Source organism: Haliotis rubra, unplaced genomic scaffold (assembly GCF_003918875.1).
Source record: "Haliotis rubra isolate DU_JTF1 unplaced genomic scaffold, ASM391887v1 Scf982, whole genome shotgun sequence".
Taxonomy (NCBI): Eukaryota; Metazoa; Mollusca; class Gastropoda; order Lepetellida; family Haliotidae; genus Haliotis; species Haliotis rubra.
Genome location: NW_025767726.1, coordinates 60,564 through 77,284, shown reverse-complemented (window position 1 = coordinate 77,284; position 16,721 = coordinate 60,564). Strand labels below are relative to the sequence as shown.

The 16,721-nt window shown below is 40.5% G+C and overlaps 1 protein-coding gene across 1 annotated transcript in view; it reads right to left on the bottom strand.

Moving 5' to 3' along the window:
• Positions 1-5,319, bottom strand: part of LOC124265537 (glutamine synthetase-like) — a 31,431-nt gene extending 26,112 nt beyond the window's left edge. The window contains exon 1 of the mRNA XM_046700323.1: positions 5,181-5,319. The gene's annotated coding sequence lies outside the window, so the exon portion shown is untranslated. The remainder of the gene's footprint in view (positions 1-5,180) is intronic.
• Between the last annotated feature and the right edge of the window lie 11,402 nt (positions 5,320-16,721).

Genomic DNA, 16,721 nt, shown 5'->3' with positions numbered 1-16,721 from the left:
TACACTGGCAAATAGAGCTGAGTCTGCAATAACAGCTGAATATAATCAATAAATATGACACAAACATGAGATAAAGATTGTCCATACCGAATTTCATGTGACTCACGGATAATATAATTGAATGAATCTTCAGGTGGGCAAAGCGATATAGGATGATATTCAACGCACATCAGCAGTGTCTAACTATACTATTGGAAATTGTTAATCAGGTCATTGTAATAGCCATTACAGGTGAGGTGAGGTGAAATTGGGTTTTACGTCGTGCTTGAGAATATTTCGCTCATATGACGACGTGCATGCGTGTGTATGTGTATGTGCGGCTGCTTGTACTAGCTCAGACTTAAGCTGGTTTTATAGTGCTAGCCCAGACTGAATCTGGTTTTATAGTGCTAGCCCACTGAGATACCATGCCGCAGTGAAACATAAATACCCCACCCAGACACATTATACTGACTCCCGAGACGGCGAGTCCTTGTATTACCCATTAATGCCGAGCGCCAGGCAGGGACCAACAAGTACCATATTTTAACGTCTTTTGGTATGACGCGGTTGGGGATCGAACCTGCGACCTTCCGCTCTCCGGGCGGACGCTCTAACCACTACACCACGGAGGTGGTCAATAGCCATTACAGACGTTACTGATATGCTTAAATGTCTAACTACAGAGTCGTGCAAACAGTATTCCGACACTTGACGTAATTTCCATAGACTTACATGTTAAGTTAGTGTAGTGCATAAATAATTTTCATGAATTTAATTTAGGTAAGATCCAAGTCAAATTCTCAACATTTGTGAGGAATCATCTTACCTACAATCACATAATTTCTGTTTTATTTTCCGTTGCTTATTTACCAAACGGCAACAATTTAATCAACATATGTACAGTGCCGTACATGGCGACCTATGGGATTGTGCATTGTGGAACCGTACGTAAGCTGATAAGTGCGATGTCATTAGTTGGTCGGAAGTGGTCGGAAGATTTTACTGAAATTATTAGTCTGTCTCACAGTCCCTGAACCACATTAATTTCCCTACTGCCAAGCCCTCTCTCCAGTGCTGAAGCCCTAAATAAAGTAAGTCTAGATTTCCTCAGGTTCTAGAATCTCTGGTCTCCCTAGGGCTCCTTTTCAATATAAATGGGCTTGTTTGTTACTATCAAAATTATATATATTCAGAGACTAAGCCTTAGTCTATGAAATTATGTGCGCAGAGCAGAGCTGATTTCAAATTTGCCTCATACCGGGGACACCAGAAATGGGCTTCACACATTGTGCCCACATTGTGGAGAACCGAACCCGGTCTTCAGCGTGACGAGCGAACGCTTTACCCACTATGCTACCCCACCGCCCAGGTTGAATCCGAATGGGGGGAATGCCACAACATATCTGTGCCCAGTACCAGGAGACTTGCTAGAGTCTTTGGAATATACATTGTATCCAAAAGGATATTTTTACATATTGCTGACGGGGTAGAATAGGTCTTCAGCAACCCATGTCTTTAAAAGGCGACTTTGTCGTAAATATAACGGGATCGGGTGGTCAGTCGCTGACTTGGTTGAACATGTCATCGGTTCCCATATTGCTCATGCTGTTGATCACTGGATTGTCTGGTCCAGACTCGATTATTTACAGACATATAGAGCTGGAATATTGCTGAGTGCGGCGTAAAACTCAACTCACTCACTCACATATTGCTGAAGAACATTCGAGATATATTTTGAAAAATTCACATTTTAGATTGTTGCATACCAAATGCAAAGTCTGCACTGAAAACTGTCTTCAATAAACTGACATTTAAAAAATAATCCGAAGCGATAATTTACTTCATGGGTGAGTGATTTGGGGATTTAAGTCCATCGGCAGTGTTTCAGCCATAATGTGACCATAAAAAGGTTTTTCTCTTACATCACTGAGAAAGAACGAAGGAGTGTCTTAATTTCACTTTTCACATGCCCGTGAAGATCCGGGTTTGAACCGGTCATCAGTAACTCATGATTGGCGTAAGAGGCGACTAACGGGATCGGGTGGTCAGGCTCGCTAACTTGGCTGACACATGTCATCGCATCCCAATTGCGCAGATCGATGCTCATGCTGGTGAACACTGGATTTTCTGGTCCAGACTCGATTGTTTACAGACTGCAGCCATATAGCTGGAATATTGCTAAGTGTGGCGTTAAATAACAAACAAAACAATAAAACAACTTTTTACGCTTCTGGGGTTCGTTTAAGGTAAATAATTCAGCGCTGACGAGCACCAACATTAAATACAACCAACGGCGCCTGTTTTGAAATGACATCGGTTGGTTGCACATGCAGCTCGAGATGTCGTGTGTACGATACATAATGCACGAAGTTCACGAACCACTCGGAGATGCGCGATGAGAGTGGGATAGTCTGTGTCGATAGGTTTCAACTATGAAAACGGAAATGTTCGCGTAATACACGGTAAGAACAAAACTATTTAGGGCACAAGAACTATTTATATCCAGCAAGACAGCTCTCCTCAGCAACGTGCAAGCCCGGAGTCATGAAGTACAAGTTCCTGTGTTGAATGCGTCGACACTGTTTATTGATTAAGGTGGGCGTGGTGTGTCAGCTGTTGTAAAGTCCCGTTATGTCACCACTCAGCCTTAGCAGATCGGAAAACAGGCCACGTGGAACCCTTGCTATTCTTTCCATATTTTACGCCGCTTTTAGCAATATTCCAACAATGTCACGGCGGGGGGACACCAGAAGTGTGCTTCACACATTGTACCCATGTGGGGATTCGAACACGGGTCTTCGGCGTGACGAGCGAACGCTTTAACCTCAAGGCTACCCCATCGCCTCATGTGTTAGTCTCACTGTTGACATACAATTTAATTTCAAACGTTTGTTCACATAAATATTTACTTTCATTACCACACGCTCTTTTCTGAGTGAGATTGGCTGTACACTGCGTTTAATAACATCCCAGTAATATCACACATGGACACAGTCCTCTTCAAACTTATTTTTCATTTGAGATTCGAACACAGTCTTCGGCCTGACACGTATTGATTTAACCGCGAGGCTTCAACTTACAGACACAACGCTAATCTGAATATCAAGTATATTACGTTTTCCCTCTTTTGTTCACCACAAAGTCCATGTATATAAAACTATACACTGGTTTAGTGCGTGTTAAGTAATTATCTGGACTACTGAGCTAAGGCATAAATATATATAAGGTTTGATGTTTCTGTGCAGCGTTCATCGACAGCCAGGCAGTTTACACTCTATGACATACTGGCGAACAAGGCCAATAACAATCCTTGACTGATATGTTGGAAAATTGCTAGAAGATTACTGGAGCAGAGAGATAAAATAATTATCAGAAAGTATTTAGGTGCAATATTCATGGCCTAGGCGGCATATAAAAACAAATTAGACCTCATTGGCACATTATAGCGACATTTAAACCGACCTTGATGTATACTACACACAGTGCACTTGTTACAACACGTCTGTCATAGTATATACACACTATACACCCTCAACCCTTATACAACACGTCTGTCACAGTACATGTATATACACACTACACACCGTGCACCCTCAACCCTTATACAACACGTCTGTCATAGTATATACACACTATACACCCTCAACCCTTATACAACACGTCTGTCATAGTATATACACACTACACACCGTGCACCCTCAACCCTTATACAACACGTCTGTCATAGTATATACACACTACACACCGTGCACCCTCAACCCTTATACAACACGTCTGTCATAGTATATACACACTACACACCGTGCACCCTCAACCCTTATACAACACGTCTGTCATAGTATATACACACTACACACCGTGCACCCTCACACCACTACACCGTGCACCCTCAACCCTTATACAACACGCCTGTCATAGTATATACACACTACACACCGTGCACCCTCAACCCTTATACAACACGTCTGTCATAGTATATACACACTACACACCGTGCACCCTCAACCCTTATACAACACGTCTGTCATAGTATATACACACTATACACCGTGCACCCTCAACCCTTATACAACACGTCTGTCATAGTATATACACACTACACACCGTGCACCCTCAACCCTAATACAACACGTCTGTCATAGTATATACACACTACACACCGTGCACCCTCAACCCTCATACAACACGTCTGTCACAGTATATACACACTACACACCCTGCACCCTCAACCCTTATACAACACGTTTGTCACAGTATATACACACTACACACCCTCAACCCTTGTTATAACACGCATGCCATAGTTTATACACTAACCACGCCCATGACATTTATAGCGCTAGATAAAAACCACCAAATATACACTACACACAGTGCAGTACTCTCCCTAGACTAAGGCTTAGTCTCTGAATATATATAATTTTGATAGTAACAAACAAGCCCATTTATATTGAAAAGGAGCCCTAGGGAGACCAGAGATTCAGAACCTGAGGAAATCTAGACTTGCTTTATTTAGGGCTTTAGCACAGCAGAGAGGGCTTGGCAGTAGGGGAAATAATTTGGTTCAGGGACTGTGAGACAGACTATACTCTCCCTCAAACCCAACCTAGGATCAATATACGATATACACCATGAATCGGTTTCTGTTTCAAGAGTGTTTCAGAATTCTGTGTGGAGAAAATAATCGTGTTTGGTTTAAACTTTTTGAAAAACGTGTTACGGTAAAATTGGCTATATTTTTTCAGCAGTTCACCTTCAAATCTCACATTTTTATACCCAGGAAATAGTCGTTCGGTTTCAGTATATGAGACATGCTGTCAGACAATACTGACGTGATTTTCAGATTTGTGATTTAACTAGCGTTTGTTAGTCAGGGGCCAGCAAATAAAACTCGCGATAAAATCTTGATGGAGAACGGGATGGGGACATTGGATAGATCGGTAGCCTCTCATAATGCTTACGAACAACATGCACTAAAACAAATAACTGTGGAGTCAGCTGATTCAAGGGGCGATTTTGGAAATGAAGTATTAACTCGATGGCGAGTTTGAACTGGTGTTACGTGTCGGTTCAATCGTCTCGTCTTTCGCACATAAGTCGATGAGATTCAGCCTTGTGTTTCTAAGACATGTAAGCAACAAGTAATGACACTAATGAATATCTTTTTAAAGAACCCGCTGAAATGCTAGATGACTTACCTGAGAAGATAAATCCACTGCTAGGATAACTCGAGAGTGCGACTGTGCTTAAAGTTGTGTTGGATGCTGACAACACACACCTATCGCTGTCACATGTGTGATGTCACTCCCAAACACTCACCCATGCAACGAGTCCTATGACTGGCTTTGCAACCAACGCTCGTTGGAAACCGGGTCACGATTGGCTGGTGCGCTTCGCCATGCACATGGAGCTGTCACGTGATGCGTATTGTTGTCAATCACGAAGTTTGCACGTGGTGAGCGCTTCGATGCGTGTCGTGAGTATGTGCAGGTTTGTGGCGGTGAAGGTGTTTCGAAGGGTGGTGGGGCCTGCTGTGTTTAATCTTGGTACGTTTAATGTCACCTACCCTGATCGCCAACGCTATTATGCTTTTCTAAATAAAGCATGGGTGATTTTGTTCGGTGACCTGTGGGTTGTCTGAGAGAAAGGGATAGTAAAATGCTTAATGTATTTCTGGTTGGTGTGCCACTGCGTACTGTGCTGTTGTGGTTTGTGGCTGATGTTGCTGAAGACCCATATGTTCACGTTTTTTTTGTAAGATTGGAATAATATCTTAGCAGCAGCAGAATGTAAACAACAAACAAACGAATACCTAGGAATCGTTTCACGATCTTGCAGCCTCTGCCCCTCAAGGGACACAATTGTTTTGAAGTGTTTAGAGGATCATGGGCATTGTTTTTATTGCTTTAATCAAAATATCGCTCATTCCTGGTTTTTAAATCGTATTATCCAGATCGGGTCGTGACATGCCAGTAGTATTTAGAAAGGTTTCATGCTTCACACAAACCGTACAGTTTAGATTTAAGGTCAAGGCTTCATATGCATGTGCATGTAAACGGTTCACCACCCCCAAACTCACCTCAGCTCGAGTGGTGACGATTGGATAATCACTTGAAACTACCATTCGTGACCAACTCGTGTTATTCCGGGACAAGCCGAATATCATCTTGGTGGTTACGGAAAGGGGCGAGTGGTGACGAATGTTGAAACTACCAATATGAACTTCCTGACCCCGACAAAAACTACGCGGTCACTGACCCGGCAGCATACGCGCTTAGCAGTAGAAGAAGCCAGTGTGAATACGACTCAAAGTACACAGCAGGGGAGGGCTGGGAGCAGGTCGGGCATTAACTGTTATTTCACTCAGCGTGAAAACTAAAGTCCTCTGAGAGCTGCGGGGCAATTGCTAACATAAATAGTGTGCAAAGCGGTTCAACGGTAACCAAAGTATGTTGGTAGTGCTGAGTATCATCGCCTCTAGGCCATCACTGGATTAACGCTTAGTCTCTGATAATATATAATTTTGATAGAAACAATTCACGACATCTCAGTTGAAATGGGGCCCAAGTGAGGTGGGTGACTCAGGAACATCCAGACTTGCTTCATTTAGACCGTTGCATATTAGAAATCGTATTATATTATCGTATTTCCCCCCTCGGCTGGGCAGAAGGGGAAAATAATATGATTCAGGGACTATCATAGGCGGATCCAGAAATTTTCAAAGGGGAGGGGGGGATTTAGGGGGTTCGAACCCCTGAACCCCACCTTGGCTCTGCCATTGCAAAACATTAACCTCAATGTTGGTCTAGAAGCCAGACCCCCCAAATGGTGAAAATGTGGTGCAGTTCTGGCGACCAAACGGGATGTGATTTTTCACAACCAGGAATGATTTAGCTTTGATTTAAAGCGGGTTGTCATCAGCTACCGTGCGTGACTACCGTACAGGGGCCCTTTTAAGGTGCAACATGTCATGTCAGTTTTGGCAATATTTTAACCGATAACTGGGTGGTTTTATTTAATAACTTTGGTTTGGAGTGACCGATTGTCATCAAAATAGTAGTTGGGAATGCTCAGATCATGATTTAAAATTGTGGACAATAATATTACATATATGCTCATCGCAAAAAATATTTTGGTAAGGTCAAAGGTCAATTTTAATAGAAAGGGCATTTGATGAGAAAATATGAGTTGAACTTTACTAATCAAAGGTAATTGTTTCCAAAATTATGTTTTTCTAATTCCGCTATATCATTTGAAGATCATATATACCTTTGGTATGCACTGTGGGCATAAAAAAACCATTACAAGGAAACAAATGTTGGTACTTTGTATTGAGATCAGCAAAATATTCTTTAATGTCTATTCAACAGTAACAGCTCCATGCTTTACATAGTCAACGATACCAAATATGTCGATGATACTGTCGGACTATCTCTAAAATCACACAACATAACAGAAAGCTCTTAAATGTAAAATTCTATTATTCCAGGTGTCTTTCTTTGCTCATCAAAGAATGATGAGTCAGCCATGTCATCATAACACAAGCAACATTTCCTTCATATCAATTCGTGTCTATTGCTCCTAATAGTCATAGTGTATTCCTAGTTGACATGTTAGTCAATGTCAACAATGTCAAGATCACGGGAACATGTTTCAAGTCCACATCCACATGCCGAAGTACACAACAGGTTCAACCTCTTTGACACCTTCCTGTGCATTGACTTTTACATGCACAGTTATGAAGTTGAAGAAGGTCCACGGAAACCATTTAGTCATAACTTATTTGCAACTTTATCAATTTTACAAAGTTAAGGTAATTTTACCAAAATTATGTTTTAATAATTCAGCTATATCATTTGAAGATCATACATATCTTTGGTTGGCACTGCATGCATGAAACACAACAACTCAACTGATGTCAGATTATGTTTTGATAAGTGTCAATATTGTTTATATATGTGTCACTTCACGCTCCAGCTGCACTGACATGCTGTGAAACCCTTAAAGTTGATGGATAATAATATGACATCCTAATGAAAGGTTTACAAGTGACATTATGGTGTTCCATTTTTTCTGTTTACAATGTGAAATATTACGACTTGGTTTTATTTATTTATTTTACACCGGCAAAAGTTATGACACACTGATCAGAAAGGCGTTATGGTATCTTACCACCAAATATACACACCGTCATATACCTCTGAAATACACAGTATTTCCAATACATTCCTTTTGATTGTAATATAGGTGATGTAATTTCCGACTCTTTTCTAAGTTTACTTGGGTTCGAAATATGAATATTTCCTTAGGTGGGAAAACATTTGTAAATTTGCAAGTTTTCAAATGTTTTCATGGCTTAACACCTTGTGCATCATTCCGGATATCAAGGGTATGTATTTGAACACTTTTTATATGCTCATGTTACCAGTACTAAAACAAAATGGTCACAGAAAATCTGGGTTCACATTGTGTTATTCACATTGTGTTATTCACATTGAGGTTTGATAGTTGTTTAGGCTATGCAATATGTTTTTACTCTCTCCTGGTTTATTGGGAGTTGACTGACAACAACATTACAGTTTGCAACATGTTTCGCATCCATGCATTATACAATGCAGTTCTTGATTCATGATTCATGCATTCAATCAAAAACAAAACATCTGTAAAAATACTTGTGATCGGAATCTGCTTAAAACTGCATTACTCACAGGTACTTTCACACGGTGTTGTTTTACTTTTCAAAGTTCTTTTAGGTAGCTTGTTTTCAAATGTATTGATTTAGTATTTGAAGCAACGCTGCAGGTTATCTGGATGTCTGGACGTATCAACGCATTAACGCCTTGAACATATACCTCCCGTCTTTCCTCTATTTCCACTACCCCATGGATAAAAGAGATCGCACAAGCAATCGTACATACAATGTACTTGGATTAACCTTTCCATATTCCATAAAATATCAAGCAAAATATTCATTATCATAAATACACAACGTTTCTCGGCTACTAAGAAGCAGCCTACAAACGTTGTGTTGTAAATAATAAAGAAGTTGTAAATCCATAAGATACGTTGTTATGTTATCTTCCAACTTCTAAATGCCCATAAAGCATCTACATGTTGATCAGTTTACAGTGCAAACATAATAAAAATTTACCCATGAATAAATATAGTGATTAGGATGTAGTTGTGTGGCATTTCACCAATCAGAACACACACACACACACGCACGCACGCACGCACGCACGCACACACACACACACACACACACACACACACACTGACGTAACCGGGAGCTTATGGTACAAACAAAACGTAGGTCTCTTCATTCGCTACTCACTGTGTTAGTGAGAAAATAGTCAATTAATCCTGCTTAGGTGGATTTCATCTTGAATAGCCCCAGCCCATACAAATGCAACAAAGAAAATAATAAACAAACGCACGCACACAACCCAATGCCATAAAAAGGCAACACAGCGTGCAAGTTTAATGTTGGATCTAACAACAGTTGTTTAATGTGGGAGAAATTCAGAAACATAGATATGGCCTTGAAAATCCAATAAGCATATCCGGAGCATGTTTGGGTCCATAATCACAGGATCCTGGCACGTTATACCAAGCGGAAGCCTCTGAAAATAGGACATTTTGATAGCAATACATAACTCCGTATATACTGAATTAGCCCCGGAGATTCAGAACCAGTAGGGGTCTAGACTGGCTTCATTTTGGACTATTGCATTACAGAAGGGGTTGGGCCGAAAGTTTGGAGTATGAAACAGACTTCTGGCATGTGTAAGGTCCCAGCGATACAGAGCGAATGTGGTTCTTATAAGGAGGGAAACGCATTTAAAAACCTTTCGTATTTTGGAAACTAAATATATAGATCTGGGCAAGCAGAAGATGTCATTCATTTGAAACACACTCTGCTGATCACAGCTGGTGGCTTCATAATATCTGTTGTTGGAACAATGCAGCTGACTACAGCTGGCTTGGTAATGTTCATCTAGGTGAGGTCTGCCAATATGTTAGAGCTGACGTTGTACTGTCGACGTGCATCAGCTGATGAAGATAGTGATTCACGTGAGCCAATTCCATGATGCGATAACTATTGTCAGTTCATTCACTCTCTGCTTGAAGGACAACGTAGTAATGCGACATATGGAAATCGGGAAAGGAAAGACAGTTGGTCTTTTAGTATCCATCTAGACGAGGTCGCTCACTACTGTCAATATGTATAGACGATTCAAGGTTTTCCGCTCAAAATATAATTCTAAAGCGTCTGTCAACGTATAATACCAACTTCTGTGCGTGTACGTAATAGCTGATAGTAATTAAATTGACACTTAGCTCTCTGAGGTACGACTTATGCAGAGACCAGAAAAGATATTGGCGACATACATTCTGTTGTCAATAATAGCATTTGGAATGATCTACAATAGATATCATGAAACTGACTATGCATTTATTCGTTAACCAGTCTGGCAGGTTCACAAATATGTTAATTGGGTCAAAATTGATCTTCAGCAACCCATGTTGTAAGAGCGAACTAATGTGATCGGTTGGTCGTTCTCACTTACTTGTTTGATGCATGCCTTAGTATCCCACAGGTGAATTATCGATGCTCCTAGTGTCATGACCATGCTATGTGTAACTCTTTTGTGTATATCATTACATATTACTAAAACCGAGGTATGCATATTTTTTTATAAACGTTACAGTAGAAGCAAGATGCTTATATGAATATTGTCTAGGAATGTATTTGAGTTGTCCACAAAACTAGGCACTTAATGTTTTGTATTTAAAGCAGTACGTTTCTTTCGTAATAGATCTCCATCAAATATTCCTCTGTTCCTCTGTGATAAGGTTGCAAATAAGTTAAGACTAAATCGTTTCCGTGGACCTTCTTCAAGATATCTGTGCATGTAAACGCCAATGTACAGGAAGGTGTAGCTGCAAGAGGTTGAACCTGTTGTGCGCTTCGGCATGTGGATGTGGACATGAAATATGTTCCCGTAATCTTGACAATGTTGACATTGACTAACATGTCAACTACGAATACACTATGACTATTTATACGAATTGATATGAAGGTAATGTTGCTTGTGTTATGATGACATGCCTGTGTGCATATTTGGTGGTAAGATACCATAACGCCTTTCTGATCAGTGTGTCATATCTTTTACAATGTATTAATGATTGCCAGTGTAAAACAAATCAAGAAAACCAAAGTCGTAATATTTCACATTGTAAACAGAAAAAATGGCACACCATAATGTCACTTGTAAACCTTTCATTAGGATGTCATATTATTATCCATCAACTTTTAAGGGTTTCACAGCATGTCAGTGCAATACTGACACTTATCAAAATCTTTCTGACATCAGCTGAATTGTTGTTTCTGCTAGAATGTCAATAAACGCAAATTTGAATGATAGTTCAACAGTATCTTCGACATATTTAGTATTGTTGATACTTTGTGTAAAGCATGGAGCTGAAATTATCTTATGTTTTGCTTGATCTAAATACAAAGTACCAACCTTTATTTCCTTGTAATAGTTTTCATGAATACAATGCCAACCAAAGGTAAATATGATCTTAAAATGATATAGCTGAATCAGAAAAACATAATTTTGGAAGCATTACCTTTAATTTGTAAAAAAGTTCAACTCACGTTTTCTCATCAAATGCCCTTTCTATTAAAACTGACCTTACCAAAATATTTTGCGATGAGCATATATGTAATATTATTGTCCACAATTTTAAATCATGGTCTGGGCATTCCAAAATTATTTTGTTATGAAAATCGGCCAAACCAAACCAGAGTTATTAAATTAAACCATCCAGTTATCGGTTAAAATATTGCCAAAACTGACATGACATGTTGCACCTTAAAAGGACCCCTGCACTGTAGTCACGCACGGTAGCTGATGACAACCGGCTTTAAATCAAAGCAAAATCATTCCTGATTGTGAAAAATCACATCCCGTTTGGTCGCCAGAACTGCACCACATTTTCACCAATTGGGGGGTCTGGCTTCTAGACCATGTGGTCTTCAGACAATTCAGACTATGCTTGTCGTTAGAGGCGACTAACGGGATCGGGTGGTCAGGCTCGCTGACTTGGTTGACCATCGGTTCCCAATTGCGCAGATCGATGCTCAGAGAGTGCGGTGTAAAACTAAACTCACTCACTCCCCTTGATCCGCCACTGGAGACTATATATATCAAAGACAGACTACATCACCCCTAGCGTTGATCGTGACTTGATTCAGCACCATTCATACAGATTGAGCAATCTTCAAGCAACATCACGTCGGGGGACACCAGAAACGGGTTTTAAACATTGAACGAATGTGGGCATCAAACCAGGTCTTTGGCGTAACGAGCGAACGCTTTAACAGCTGGCTTCTTTGAACTATGGCTTACATACTGTATTATTACACCGTATGTATATTTGAAGTACAATGCCACGCGACCACACTGGATGTGCAGATACCATTCATTCGTTACGTTGTATAGGTGGCCCTACACATTTATTAGAACGAGTGAGTGGTTAGACTAATGCTTAGTCTCTGAATATATATAATTTTGATAGTAACAAACAAGCCCATTTAAATGGAAAAGGAGCCCCAGGGAGACCAGAGATTCAGAACCTGAGGAAATCTAGACTTGCTTTATTTAGGGCTTTAGCATTGCAGGGAGTGCTTGGCTGTGGGGAAAATAATGTGGTTCAGGGACTGTGAGACGGACTAAGAGGGCTTGGCTGTGGGGAAAATAATGTGGTTCAGGAACTGTGAGACAGACTAGGAGGGCTTGGCTGTGGGGAAAATAATGTGGTTCAGGGACTGTGAGACGGACTAGGAGGGCTTGGCTGTAGGGACAATAATGTGGTTCAGGGACTGCTGTGGGGAAAATAATGTGGTTCAGGGACTGTGAGACAGACTAGGAGGGCTTGGCTGTAGGGAAAATAATGTGGTTCAGGGACTGTGAGACAGACTAGTGGATGGTTTAACACGGAACGAACACGGATATGGTTCTGACAAACCTAGAGCACTTATCATAGGTTTCTGCCGAGTCCAAGGGACGCAACTCTGAACAGTGAATTATGGCGCACTAGAACTGGATCAGTCGAGCCCTCGTGCATGTATTCGAACTCTATGTAGAATAACTAATACGTTGGTTTACAACTTCGATCCTAGACTAACAACTAGTCTCTGAAATGAACATATCTTACTGAAACAAGTTCATAGTAAAAAAATATAAAATATAATGAAAAGGAGCCCTGAGACCTTCTTCATTTTCAGAGACTAAACAAATCTGCAGAGGGATAATTTCGTGGAATTTCACAACACATGCAAAGATTCTTATCACCCATTACTGCTTTAATTGTGTGTGACAGGAATATTTACTGCCCCCACCGCCTCCTGGTCCTACTGCCAGTGGTGTGGGCTGATTTGGGGTAATGAGTATCAAGTGTCGCCAAATCTATTTTGAGAGCAAGCAGGGATACCAGCTTAGGGTAGTATCTCTTGATATTCCTATAGCTGGACAACTGGATCTTACCAAAAAAATCCAAAGTTATTTATATTCTCCAAAATCCAAAGGTTGTGTCTGCACTATATGTGGAAGTTTAATTGATGTCGCATATATATAATCAAACAAGCAGAAAAAGTCATCAATATCCCCCGCAATGGCAAAATACTCGTCATGTATATGTCAGTTAGTTATGACTATGTCAAATGTTTTGGTATGTATATAGCAGTGAGTGAGTGAGTTTAGTTTTATGCCACACTCAGCAATAGTCCAGCTGTCTGTAAATAATAGAATCTTGACCAGATAATGTAGTGATCAACAGCATGAGCATCGATCTACACAAATGGGATGCAATGATATGTGTCAACCAAGTCTGTGACTATATTACAAAGTGGAAGGAGAGTATTGAAAGGTTTTTAAGTTCTGCTCCGGAAAAGAGCCTTACCACCAATTTCAGTCAAAGTCAAACTTGTTGCCATGGAAACACAAAATATGTTTTATTCAGAAATCTAAAACTACCAAAAGGCACCAGTATATCACCAGGCCTATCTATGTGCCAAGTTTGGTGAAGAAAAATTCAACAGTTTTAAAGTTCTGTTCTGGACAAGATTACATCCTCATAGCCACAGCCTCCATGGAAAGTTACGTTTCCAAGGAAACCGGAAAAATAAAGTCATATCTTGGTCTAAACCCCAAAAGGCACATCTATGGATCATACTTGACATATGTTCCAAGTTTGATGAAGCTTGCATGTATAGTTTGGAAGATCTGCTCCCGACAAGATGACATCCTCATAGTCACAGCCTAAGCAAAAATATAAACTTCATATCTGGGTCTAACCATCACATGGCACATTTATGGATCATGCTTGATATGTGTACCAAGTTTACCATGTATACCAAGTCACGTTTCCATGGAAACTGCAAAAAATAAAATTCATATCTGGGTCTAATCATCACATGGCACATTTATGGATCATGCTTGATATGTGTACCAAGTTTGATGAAGCTAGCATGTATAATTTAGGAGATTTGCTTCGGACACGATGACATTCTCATAGTCACAGCCTAAGTCATGTTTCCATGGAAACAACAAAAAATAACATTTATATCTGGGTCTAACCCCCAAAAGGCATATCTAGGGATCATGCTTGACAGTTGTACCAAGTTTGGTTACGCTATCACATAGTTGAGGAGATATGCTTCGGACAAAGCGTGACGGACGGACGGTACTCGTTTCTATATTCCCTGCAACTTCGTTGTTGTTGGGGATAACAATATGCCATCAGATCCCCATGACAATGTCTTTTCAAAGTTTATGGTAAAGTCACAAATGCCTACATCGTTGAGGTACACTGCTTTGAGCCTAATGATTTATATTTCTCTGTTACTCTCTTCATGATGCAAATCAAGGATGACACAACAATAACAGTAGCATGGCTTGTATTTTCTACTGACTTGCCTGAATAGGGAGAATTTCGAATGTCAGTGATTTTCCACTCCTGGATGGAGAACAAAACAACACATCTTCACCACTTAATTAAGTACTTTTCAATCATCGTATTCTGATTTGGACGATTGCTATGTATATTTTCTTTCATCCTCATCAAAGTTCCAATTCATTTTTACCCTGAGATGGAAAACTTTTCGAAATGATCCCCTTTTCTCGCCAGTGTAAAATGAAACAGTTAAAGAAAATACTTAAAGTCATCAGATCTTTAGTGTAATCACACATGTTGTTTGTCTGGAGTGAGAGGACAGGCAGAAGCAGGAGGTCTTGGCTCAGCGTGGGGTCTTGGGGAGTGGTGGAGGAGACTCCCCATGAGTTAATATTAAACACTAGTGACAGCTAAAGATCAACTGATAATTACAAGCCATATTCTGGCTTGTGAATTCAGCAGATTGGTACAGACCCTGAAGCTGAGGAAATCTAGACTTGCCACATTTTCTAGACTTGTGTTGGCTTTCTTGGATATATTTGCTTCAGGGTCTGTACGAGAGACTAGATTGCCGATAACGTACAGACCGATGTCACATTGCCCTGACACTGCTGACAACCACGTTAAACAACCAAACCACACAAAAGAAATATGAGCTACTGACGCCCAAACCGACAGTATAGAAAATATGTGGTATATCTATGTCCCCATTTTCTCCGTATGGCCATAACTCCAGTGAAAGTCCTTGAATTCCCCGTAACTCAACACCATGAGCAAACACCATGTCCAAATAACACACCGCTTACTTCAAGTCTTATTCAGGATGCAGCTGCTGGAATTTTGTTCAGTTTTCGGATTTTATAGCGACGAAACTAGCAAAACTTAAGAAAGGGATCTCCTTCCTGCATCCAAGACCTTGAAGCACCCTCCTGGATGGAAGATGTAGGCTATCATGCATTGGGTTGAAGTGGACAGTCGGGCGTGAACATTCATATCGGTTAAGAAAATATGATTTACGGCTTAAGTTGCCTTTAACCTGCATGGTCGGGTGAGTGTTGTTTCTCAGTAAACACGTAAAAGTGTCGAGCTGAAGATCACGTGAGGTATCTTTCCGGAGTAGGAAGGTACTCGTTATCCTGTTGACTCATGGTGTTTACTCGGGGGCAAAAGAAACGCCACCAAAAGTAAATCTGTATTCATTCACCACGACATGGTCATAAACCTGTACATTAGCTAGCAACACTCCTCAACAGCGCCACATGCATAAAGATTTAAAAAGAAAGTGTTTCACGTTTATATAGAATAAACTAAATTCACTACGTAAACGTACATGGTGTGCAGAAAACTACCCGAATGAAAATCGAGTATAAAACACGTGCAGAACTAGTTTTTTTCTTTACTGCCACCCGTTTCATACAACGAACATTCCCCGACTCAGCACAGAACAGACAGAAAGAACAATTGGGATGTTTCAGATGGGTGCAAGGCAGGACCATGTTGTACAATTACAATTATCTCCAGACGCCACCTCCAAACTGGTCGAACAGCTAGACGAACGTTCCCTGAATACATATAATTTTGATAGTAGGAAATAAACCCATTTAAATTGAAAAGGAGCCCCCGGGAGACCAGAGAACCCGCGGAAAAGTAGACTTGCTTCATTTAGGGCTTTAGCATTGCAGGGAGGGCGAAGCATTGGGGAAAATAATATGGTTCATGGACTGTGAGACAGACTGTCGAACAGCAGGTAGGCCTAATTCCGGAAGACCAAGCAT